Here is an 11,997-nt window from a genome sequence, read left to right on the forward strand (position 1 = left end):
TCTCCTAAAGTCATGCTACACAAAAAGAAAAAAGGGTGGATTAAGCACAAAGGCTAGGAGGATGGTCCATTACTTCAATCCATACTTCATAGTACTTAGGACAAACTTATGCATCAATCCAAAGTACCTTAAATGATTCATGATCAATTAGGAGGTGGATTTGAAATGATGAAAGTTCATCAAGTATCAATCCATACATCATGAACAAGATAGACAGAAGTCATTCAATTGATCAAAGTTTTAATCAAGTCATCCTCAAAATAAATCATCCATTTTGGTGGATTAGGTTTTTCACCCCATCAACACCCAAGATCCATTGAGTTTGATGAGACCTATTATCAAAACAACCATGATTCAAGGTCAAAAGAAGTCCACAAATGTCAAACAAATATAAAATCGAATTAAATGAAAGTAAATGCAACAAAAAAAAATTTAAATGAATTTTAAAATAGAAATAAAATGAAAAATTCATAAAATTCTCTAAAATACCAAATAAATGGCGAAAAAATTATGGAAGGTTGGAAATAAAATAAGAAGCATATAATAAATTTTTCAGAATTTTAAAATGCCGAAAACTATTTTTAAACCAATTAAAACAAAGGAGAAAAGAGAAATTTCATGAAAAATAGAAAATCAATAAAATAAAATGTGAAACAAAAACTAGATGAAGAAAATTAAAAGAGAATTTTAGAAATTATTTTGGAATGTTTTGGATGCAAAATGGATTTTCTATGTATTTTAAAAGAAAATGCAATTAAAAATAAAAATAGAAAAAGAAATAAAATCATAAAAAACATGGAACGTTGGATCTGACTTCATTAATTGAAGTGGCAGATCCAACAATCACAAGGCTGGGACGTACGGTGGAAATTAACCAAAATAAAACACGAGACCACCACCAACGTGATCGCCTCCTCATCACAAATTCAACCTTATGCTCCAAATTCATTTATCTAAACTCAACATGGTGAGTTTCAGAGGAGTTTCAGAAGCAAGCAAGCCACGGAAAATTAAATTAAATGATGAACATGACCAATCAACACCAGATATGTTAGGGGAAAGCATCAGAGAGTGAAGGACTACATTGTGGTTACTTGTTTGAGTTCAAATGATGCTCAGAACTACCTTGTCCAAATGATGATCAGAAGTTCATGAAGCTTGTTCTGGTTAGAGAACTTCGGAAGGTCTCAGAGCATGAGAATTGTTGCAAAAGCTTTAGAGGATGCCAAAGATGCTAATGGAATCAAGAAATTGTATTGAAATAAACTAGAATTCAAAACACGATAGTTGAACTTTTCTGGAAAATTTCTGATTGCAGCAAGGGTTTATTAGTTCTCAAAATCTTGGAAATGAACATAGTAACTTCCTCTATTTATACAGAATGTGTTTGGATCCAATTATGTGTGGAATCAAGCTTAATTTGTGCAAAATGAATTTGACCAGAATGTGAGAAAAGTGTGACTTGCAATCCATCAAATCTCGTCCAAATGATGCGTTTTAAGGGTCAATTAACTTCTGGAGACTTGGTTAAACATGTTTAGGTCCAAAACATAAGCTGATTTGGCTTAGAATTAAGACGAGTGAAGTTGAAATTTTGGGCAATGGTGATTTCTTCATTTCTATGTCACCATGTTCAACTCAATGGAGCTTCTTGCTCAGGAGGCTTTTTGGTCCCATTATTTTTGCAATGTGTTGACATTATAACAAAGATATAATGTGCCAAGAAATATTGCATTTGGATGCTTGAGCACAAAGTTGTGGTATGTGGAAGTTGACACGAAAAACTGGTTATGTAACGTAGAAAATTCTAAGTATCAAATGCCTGAAAATGACCTGTAATGTTTCAATGAATTCCATGGTCTTTAAAGTATAATTTGACCTTGATCATTGGAGAAAACATGTAGAGGGATCACAAATGATATTATGCAAAAAGGATCAGCCTAAAATGTTGAAAATTGAAGAAGTTACAATCCTTGAAAGTTGAGAAAAAGTCACTTGAAAATAGGTCAAATTCTAATAAGTCCACAAATGACCTATGATGTCTCTAAACTTTTGATGATCCTCCAAGAATAATTGCCTCTTATCATGTAAATATAATTTGTAAAGGATAATGAGAAGAGTCAAATGCAAAAAGAAGCATTCAAAAATGTTGAGAATTGAAGGAGTTGTGATCCTTGAAACTTTGACTTCAAATGTTGACTTTTTTGGTCAAACCACTTGGAGAAAACTTGTGTACTTGGACTTTCCTTGCACTTAAAAGCACATGCATGGTCACATGAACTCAAAATAAGATATCCTTGGATGCTCTTAATTAAAATTGCTCAAAGTTTGATGTAACTTGTTGAAGAAGGCATGGAAATAAACACATGAACCATCGACTTTCTTGAGATGTAAGCAATAAAACTCTTATGTACTCTTGATAAAAATGAGATTAAAAGGTGCTTTAAGACCTTAGAGATCATGCATTTAAAGATATCCCCTTGAGAATCAATGTTTGGCCACACTTTAACTTGATTATCAACAGAAACCCTAACTGAGAAGCCATGCTTGATACTTTTGATGACAAGCCCTACCTTGCACAATGAAATTAAGGAAACATGACATGTTTTTGCTATTTTGATTAGTGGCTAGATAAGTAATGAAAAATATAAATACAAAAGTAAAACACTAACAAAGAGGTGCTTGATGATTGATCACACTGAATTACACCGTGTTTTTGACTCGGATTTCACATGTTTATTAGGACTTTATTATCATTTTGTTTGTACTATGCTCTCTTTTATGTCGTTTTTAGATATTTAGCTCTTTTGGGGGCCTTTTAGAAGAAACGAAGCAAAAAGACCTAAAATTAGGGTTTTTCGGCAAAAATTGGACACATGGCGTTGCACATGGCGGCCGCCATAGGAGAAGCCATGACTCATCATCCCTCAACCAGGAGGTAACCGCCACGTTCCCATGATCTTACCCATTTCCACACATGGCGGGCGCCATGAAGGGGTGGCGGGCACCACCTTTGTATTCCACGTTCCCACTAAGGAGAAGTTGAGGGGCACCATGGTCTTTGCAAGCTGCTGAAATCCTCTATAAATAGTTCATTCCATTTCATTTTCAAATCATCCAACTTAGTTTACAACACTAAGACTATATTCTTCATCTGTAAAAGCGGCAATCCATCACATCGGGGGGTTATCGTACCTTAGTGAGATTGAGTTGGGTCACTTCGAGTTGTTGTCGTCTTTATCTTCAGAGTCGGAGGTTTATTTTCCTTGTACCAGATTTAAAGCCTCCGTTTGGATCAGGTTCTTATTTATCGCTTTACTTTATTTATTTTCCGTCTCGCTTTACTTTATTTATTTTCCGTCTCGCTTTACTTTATTTATTTTCCGCCTCGCTTTATTTTATTTATTTTCCGTCTCGCTTTACTTTATTTATTTTCCGTCTCGGTTTACTTTATTTATTTTCCGTCTCGCTTTACTTTATTTAAATTTTGTCTACGCTTTACTTTATTTATTTTACACGCTTTACTCGTTCTTTACGCCTCACATTCTAAAACAACTTTTCATCATGATCAATATCGTTTTGTTTCTTGGTGTTACCATGTCAGGCTAAATATTTTAAAGGTTAGAATGTAAGGATCGCGGTTAAAGAGATGTTTCATATATTGAATCTGTAGAAATACTTTAAAGGCTGTTTTGATTTTTAACTTGAGTTTTCTAAAATAAACTTGGTTAGTTTTAACTATTCAAGGAGTGCGAAAGCACCCTAGCTTAGTTAACTAGGATTTTTTATCACTTTAAGGAAAAACGATTTTTGAAACTGTTTTCGGACGCGTTGATAGATTTAAAATCAGGAAACTCCTTGGGTAAAACTTTCCAAATCAAAATCACTTTTCAACTAAGTTTACGAGTCTTATTTCTTAAAAATAAGTTTACTACTTTAGCGTTTTGTGCACCTTTTATAAGTGACAATAAAAGGCCTTAATTTAAGGGTAAACTCGGTTCTGAATACGCGAAAGCGACAGTTCCTGTTAAATGGATTCTTTTCAAGAGTAGAAAATATTGCCTTATAAGTAGTTCTATTTAGACGATCGAAACATCACTTAAGTAACGTGAAATACATTCAACCTGTCTTTACCTGCATTTATTATTTACCGTTACTTTGCAACATCAATATCTCTTTTATACCGCCTTAGATAAACACCGTAACGATAGTAATCGATAGATTGATGATTTGGTCTCTGTGGGATCAATATTTTTTTATATTACTCTGACGCGATTCGTGCACTTGCGAATTCACCGATCAAGTTTTTGGCGCCGTTGCCGGGGACCAACTTCGTCAAATTCCGTACCCTGTTGTTACACCATCTAGACTAAGGCATTACTAGCCGGTAAGTGTGAAGAACACGTAGTACCAGAAATTTAGTAGATCCTTTAGCGGAACTTGAACGTTACACTCGTACACGCCTCTTACTCATCTGAATTAAGAAAGCTATGGCCGAGAATCGCGACCGGAGACCTCTTAAGGAATTTGCCCAACCCTCTGACGAGGAACCTAGTTTTAGTATAGTAAACCCCCTTATTCCTGCAAACAATTTAGAACTAAAACCGTCTTTGTTGCAATTAGTGCAACAAAACCAATTCACGGGTCTCGCTACTGAGAACCCAAATCAACATTTAAAAGTTTTTATCCAACTGGCCGACACTTTTAAATCTAACGGCGCTTCACCTGATGCGATCTGTTTAAGATTATTTCCTTTCTCCCTCAGGGATAGAGCACGTTCATGGTTAGATTCACTTCCATCTAATTCAATAACTACCTGGGAAGACCTTAGGAGAGTATTCCTTTCTAGATATTTTCCCCCTAGTAAGATTGTTGTTCTTCGAAACCAAATAAGTAGATTTACTCAAAACCAAGGAGAATCGCTTTTTGAAGCTTGGGAGAGATGTAAAGAGCTATTAAGAGCATGTCCACACCATGGCCTAGAACAATGGCTGATCGTTCACACCTTCTACAATGGACTCCATTATAACACAAAGATGAGCATCGATGCTGCCGCAGGTGGTGCGTTGATGAACAAACCTTACCTTGAAGCTTGTGACCTAATTGAGGATATGGCCCAAAACCATTACCAATAGGGAACTGAACGAGCATTAATAGAGAAAAAGGACACCCAAGGTGTATTACATGAGGTAAGCTCTCTAGACATGATGCAGGCGAAAATGGACGCTTTAGCCCTTAAGATAGAACGTATGTCTACAAACACTCACACCGCAGCAGTAGTCCACACAGAGTGCGAACTTTGTGGATCTAAAGGACACGAATCGGCGGAGTGTAACCTTCTGAACGACCTGAACACCAACCAAGTGAATTACACCCAGGGTAACCCATTTTCAAACACCTACAACCCTGGATGGAAGAATCATCCGAATTTTTCCTATAAAAACCAGAACCCTATCCAAAATTATGCACCTCAAAGACCACAAGGTTATCAATCCCAAAAACCAAATCAACCTATACAACTTGTGCCTCAGAAGTCTAACCTTGAGAAGATAATGGAGAGTTTATATCGGACCAGACTCAGCAAAATAAAGAATTCCTAAACCAGAACATTCACGTAAACGAATTGATAACGCAATTAGGGACCAAGGTTGATCAGATAATCAGTCACAACAAGATGCTTGAAACCCAGATCTCACAGGTAGCACAAAACCAAGACCCACAAACTACACCTGGAGGCCAATTCCCTGGACAACCTCAACCAAACCCTCAAGGGCAAGCTAACGCTATCTCATTATGAAGTGGGACCGCTTATGAAGGGCCTCATAACCCAGCGATAAGCGAGTCCAAAACTTCTAAAGAAAATATACCTACCAACCAAGAAGAGGAACTGGTAGAACCCGGAAAACAAACCGACCAAGAAGGAGAAGCCAAGGATAAAACTTACAAACCACCGCCCCCGTACAAACCACCAATCCCATATCCGCAAAGACTTAAACAAACCAAAATCAATAACCAATACCAAAAATTTATAAAAGTAATAGAGAAGCTTCATGTAGAGATTCCTTTCACCGAAGCTATCACCCAAATTTCGTCTTACGCCAAATTTCTAAAAGACATCTTAACCAACAAGCGTAGGCTTGACGATCCAAAACCCTTGGAATGCAACTTTATTTCCGAGGATAAACTTGCTAAGAAGGAGAAAGACCCTGTTGTTTTTGTATACCTTGCATTTTAGGGAGTCATGTGATCGACAAAGCTTTCCTAGACTTAGGCGCTAGTGTGAGTTTAATGCCCTTAGCTATGTGGAAAAGGTTAAACTTAGGAGAATTACAACCAACTAAGATGTCCCTCCAATTAGCCGATAGGTCTGTTAAGTATCCTGTGGGAATTTTAGAAGACATCCCAGTTAGGATCGGTCAACTTTATTTCCCAACAGACTTTGTGGTCATGGATATCAAGGAAGACGACGATATCCCTATCCTTTTAGGTAGACCATTCTTATCAACAACCGGAGCTATAATAGATGTTAAAAGAGGAAAATTAACTTTCGAAGTAGGGGATGAAAAGATCGAGTTCATTCTTTTTCAAAATTCCAAATGGCACCAATTCTAGGAGATGCATGTTATGCGATCGATATCATAGATGAGTGCATAAGGGAATTTGATCGAGAAGAACCTGTGATCAAACGATTGTCAAACCCAAATGAAAAGAATGACGAGCTAGAGGAAACGGAACCTCACACTAACGAATGTTTGGATCTTACTCCAGACCTTTCACCAAATTCTCAAAAACCATCTCAAGAACTTAAGGAACTACCTAAGAACCTAAGATATTAGTTTTTGGATAAAGAAATGAATCGCCCAGTAATAGTTAGTTCCACCTTAAACCAAGACGAGACAAACCGACTCTTGAATGTTTTAAGAAGATACCCCTCTTCCTTAGGGTACAATATCTCTGATTTAAAAGGTAGAAGCCCATCCGTGTGTATGCACAGGATCTCTCTAGAGGAGGATTCAAAACCTTCCAGGGAACATCAAAGAAGAATCAACCCTGTGATGAGTGAGGTGGTAAATAAGGAAGTCCTTAAACTACTAGAGGTTGGTATAATCTATTAGATCTCTGATAGTAAATGGGTAAGTCATGTACATGTGGTACCCAAAAAGGGAGGCATCACAGTTGTGCAGAACGAGAAGGGAGAGCATGTAGCTAAACGTATAGAAGGCGGATGGCATATGTGCATAGATTATAGGAAGCTCAATAAGGCAACTAGGAAAGACCATTTCCCTCTTCCATTCATAGATCAAATGATGGATCGTCTTGCCAGACACTCTTACTTTTGTTATCTTGATGGATATTCTGGAATTTTCCAAATACCCATACACCCCGAGGATCAAGAGAAAACAACCTTTACCTATCCTTACGTAACGTTTGCTTACAGACGAATGTCGTTTGGACTCTGTAATGCGCCAGCTACTTTCCAATGTTGTATGATGTCAATCTTCGCTGATTACCTCGATGGAATTATGGAACTATTCATGGACGATTTCTGGTGTGTGGGTTCGACTTTGATAATTGCCTCATTAATCTGGAGAAAATCCTAGAGAGATGCGTAGAAGTTAACCTTGTGTTAAACTGGGAGAAGTGCCACTTTATGGTCAAAGAAGGCATAGTGTTAGGACATATAATATCTGAAAGAGGCATTGAGGTCAACAAAGCAAAGATAGAAGTTATAGAAAACCTTAACCCTCCTAAGACAGTTAGAGAAGTCCGTAGTTTCCTTGGACACGCCGGTTTCTACCGACGCTTCATCAAAGATTTCTCTAAAATAACAAAACCCCTGACCGGCCTTCTGATGAAAGACATTGAATTCATTTTCGATGAAAAATGTATCGAAGCCTTTAACCGTTTAAAACAGGCATTAATTTCAGCATCCATTCTACAAACTCCGGATTGGACTAAACTCTTTGAAATAATGTGTGATGCTAGCGATTTCGCTATAGGAGCTGTTTTAGGGCAAAGAAAAGATAAGAAACTACATGTAATATATTACGCTAGTAGAACCCTAGATGCCGCTCAATTAAATTATACAACAACAGAGAAGGAACTCCTAGTTGTAGTTTTCGCAATCGATAAATTTAGGTCTTATCTTGTAGGATCTAAGATTATAGTCTATACAGACCATGCAGCTATCCGTTACCTTCTAAGCAAAAAGGATGCAAAACCTAGATTACTCAGGTGGATCCTTTTGCTACAAGAATTTTACTTAGATATTAGAGACAAAAAAGGAACATAAAACGTAGTTGCTGACCATCTTTCCAGATTAGAGCATTTGAAGCCAGACCATTTACCTATAAATGATGACTTCACCTATGACAGATTGATAGCTAAGTTAGATACCGTTCCCCTTGAACCTGATAGAGACAACCTTGGGACAGTTTCAGAAATTAGCAGAGTACCATGGTACGCTGATTTTGTGAACTATCTAGCCGCTGATATCATACCACCTGACCTTAACTATCAACAGAAGAAGAAGTTATTTAAAGATATAAGACATTTCTATTGGGACGAACCACTCCTTTTCAAAAGAGGAACTCATAACATCTTTCAACGTTGCGTCCCGGAAGAAGAAGTCAGAAATATCATAAAGCATTGTCACTCTTCTCCTTATGGTGTACATTCAAGCACATCCAACACATACGCTAAGATCCTTCAAGCTGGTCTTTATTGACCAACATTATGGCGTGATGTCCGTACTTATATTATCCAATGTGACCGGTGCCATCGTGTTGGAAACATCTCAAGACGTGACGAAATGCCTTTGAAGAACATCCAAGAAGTAGAACTATTTGACGTTTGGGGTATTGATTTTATGGGACCTTTTCCATCTTCGATGGGAAACAAGTATATTTTGGTAGTCGCTGACTATGTGTCCAAGTGGATAGAAGCTATAGCCACACCCACCAACGACATAAGATTAGTCATCAAGATGTTCAAGAATAATATTTTTCCCAGATTTGGAGTACCACGACTTATCATAAGTGATGGTGGATCACATTTTATATCTAGGATATTTGATAAACTCTTAAGAAAATATGAAGTAAAACACAGAGTAGCAACACCATATCACCCCCATACTAATGGTCAAGTGGAAGTATCTAACAGAGAGATTAAGCAGATCTTGGAGAAAACTGTTTCAATATCCAGAAAAGATTGGTCTGAAAAGCTAACAGAAGCACTGTGGGCTTACAGAACTGCTTACAAAACCCCTATTGGAACTACACCATACCAGTTGGTCTACGGGAAGTCATGCCACTTACCTTTTGAACTCAAGCACAAGGCATATTGGGCCATCAAGACCCTGGATTTGGATTACCTAGCATCTGGCAAGAAGCGAATCCTTGATATCCACAAATTGGAGGAACTCTGTCAGAACGCTTACGAGAATGTCGTTATATACAAAGAAAGAACCAAAGCTTGGCATGACAAAAGGATTGTGAAAAAGGAATTTAATATAGGTGACTTTGTTCTCCTTTTCAATTCGAGATTACGACTTTTTCCAGGTAAGTTGCGTTCTAGATGGACAGGCCCCTTTGAGGTTTCCAAAATCCTAAAATTAGGAGCAGTTGGAATCTGGAACAATTCCTGTAATCCGTTTGTGATAAATGGACAAAGACTGAAGCAATATCAAAGAGGTGACATCCCTACAGAATACTCTGATCAAACTCTTTTCGACCCTCCAGTTCCTACCTCTAACATATAAAGTTCGAATCGTCAAGCTAACAACGTTAAACAAGCGCTGCATGGGAGACAACTCATGATTTCCTTTCCTTTACTTTTACTATTTCAATTTATATTTTTATTTGTTTTATATATATGTATATCTATGTGGAGACTAACAGTTATAATATTTGCGATTTTAGGTGTCCTATGTTTCTAATCTAACTTTTCAGGATGGAAAATTGTGACACTATGCCAGTAATCTTTCGTGACCCAATTCAAGAGCAGTGCTACGCCATGCTTTCCCAGCGTCCAATGCTTCCCACCAGATATGTTGACTCGAGCTGTATGAAGACATTAGGCGTTGAGCCTAGTGTCAGGCATTTGTGCAATCAGTTGCAATGGGATGAATATACTGATGCGATACATGTGACTTACAGGAACCTGACTTTGGAGTTCTTGAGCTCGCTGACCTACGAGCCCTATGTTGGTCACGCTAGTGATGGTGGCTACATAAATTTCAGGTTGTTTGGGACAGAATACACCTTCAACCACAAGCGTTTAGGTGACTTGCTTGGATTTCAGACTGCCTATGATGCTTCATCTGAACTCCCCATGAGCTATTTCCTGAGCAGAGACGTTGAGAAGTTTTGGAGTGACATCAGATGTGGAGGTAGCCCTGACCCTTCCACCCAAATCTCCAACAAGATTCACAAACCTGCTTTCAGATACTTTCAGATGATCATTACCCACACCTTCCTGGGGAAGAGTGACCCTGATACGCATGTGAGTGCTGAAGAGATCTTCTTCATGTATTGTACCACTCAATCACGCCCAGTAGATTGCGAAGCTTTCCTGATCGAGAGTCTATATCTTAATGCTCGCTCTGTTGTGAGCCCTATACACGTTAAAAGCACGGTGACTCATATAGCCTCATCCCTGGGACTTGATAGAAGATTATCTCACCTGACGTCTTATTGCAGCTACACCTTGATGGATATTGACTTCTGTCTGGACCGTGGCCTCATGAGGAGATCTTCCTTCCAACCGAATCAATACAGGCTCTTAATCAAGGGTGAGACTATTCACTACTTCACTTTACCGGACCCTCAGGTAACTTGTGTTATTGATCAGGCCAACTGGGCCTACGCCAAAGAAGGGTAGGGAGAGACAGTTGACGAGCCGAAAGTTGCACCTATTAGAATCAAAGTCTGCACCAATAATCCAAATCTCAAGAGTCCGAGCATGCAGTCTGAACTGGTTAAGCTTCGTATGGAGATAGCCCAGCTTCGCCAGGAGCTTGCTGACGTTGCTTTGCAAGTCGAACTATCAGTCGCCTCACATGACACTGAAACCGATATGCTGAAGGATGAAATCACCAACCTCCGACGCCAGATCGCAGAGCATCGAGGGTACGAATTCGAGGAGACTCCACTATACCCTGAGTATTGATGCCATCACCAACCGAGAAATGCCGTTTGATTTTCCTCTTTCCCTTTATTTATTATTTATGCTTATTTTTATTGTTTCCTTTGACATTATGCTTGTTTTACCTTTCCTAAGATCTCTGGACCCGTGACTTATTATTAACTCTTCATATATATATATATATATATATATATATATATATATATATATATATATATATATATATATATATATATATATATATATATATATATATATATATATATATATATATATATATATATATATATATATATATATATATATATATATATATATATATATATATATATATATATATATATATATATATATATATATGTATATATATATATATATATATATATATATATATATATATATATATATATGCATTATTATTATTATTAATATTATGTTTTTATGTCCATTTTATTTTATTTTATTTTGTTTCATTTTACTATTTTATTTTGTTTTGTCAAGCTTAAACAAAAAAAAAAACAGCATACCATAGAAACCTATGTGCACCCCCCTTCTTACAAAAATGAAGACAAAAAGTTGAGGCCCAAGAAGCAAATCTGGCCCAACCAATTCCGAAGCCATGGCGGGTGCCATAATGTCTGAAGCTTTAACGAGACAGAACCCCTAAATTCACCATTTTCACCTTCTTCAACCTCTCCAAACCCATTTTCTCCTTCTCCCAACTCCACCAAAGTTCACGAAAAATCCCAACTTTCTCATTTCAACTCCAAGCCATTAACATTTCCAAACTTCACTCATCCATCTCTCCACCAAAAACCCACTAAAACTCCATTTTTCATTTCCTTTCCATAA

The 11,997-nt window shown here is 37.4% G+C and overlaps 1 non-coding gene across 1 annotated transcript; it reads right to left on the minus strand.

Annotated features, from left to right (window-relative positions):
- Positions 1–4,874: 4,874 nt before the first annotated feature.
- Positions 4,875–4,981, minus strand: LOC127108892 (small nucleolar RNA R71). The gene has a single exon (XR_007796392.1). It is a non-coding gene; the product is annotated as a small nucleolar RNA R71 (small nucleolar RNA).
- Positions 4,982–11,997: the final 7,016 nt, after the last annotated feature.

This window comes from Lathyrus oleraceus, chromosome 7 (assembly GCF_024323335.1).
Source record: "Lathyrus oleraceus cultivar Zhongwan6 chromosome 7, CAAS_Psat_ZW6_1.0, whole genome shotgun sequence".
NCBI lineage: Eukaryota > Viridiplantae > Streptophyta > Magnoliopsida > Fabales > Fabaceae > Lathyrus > Lathyrus oleraceus.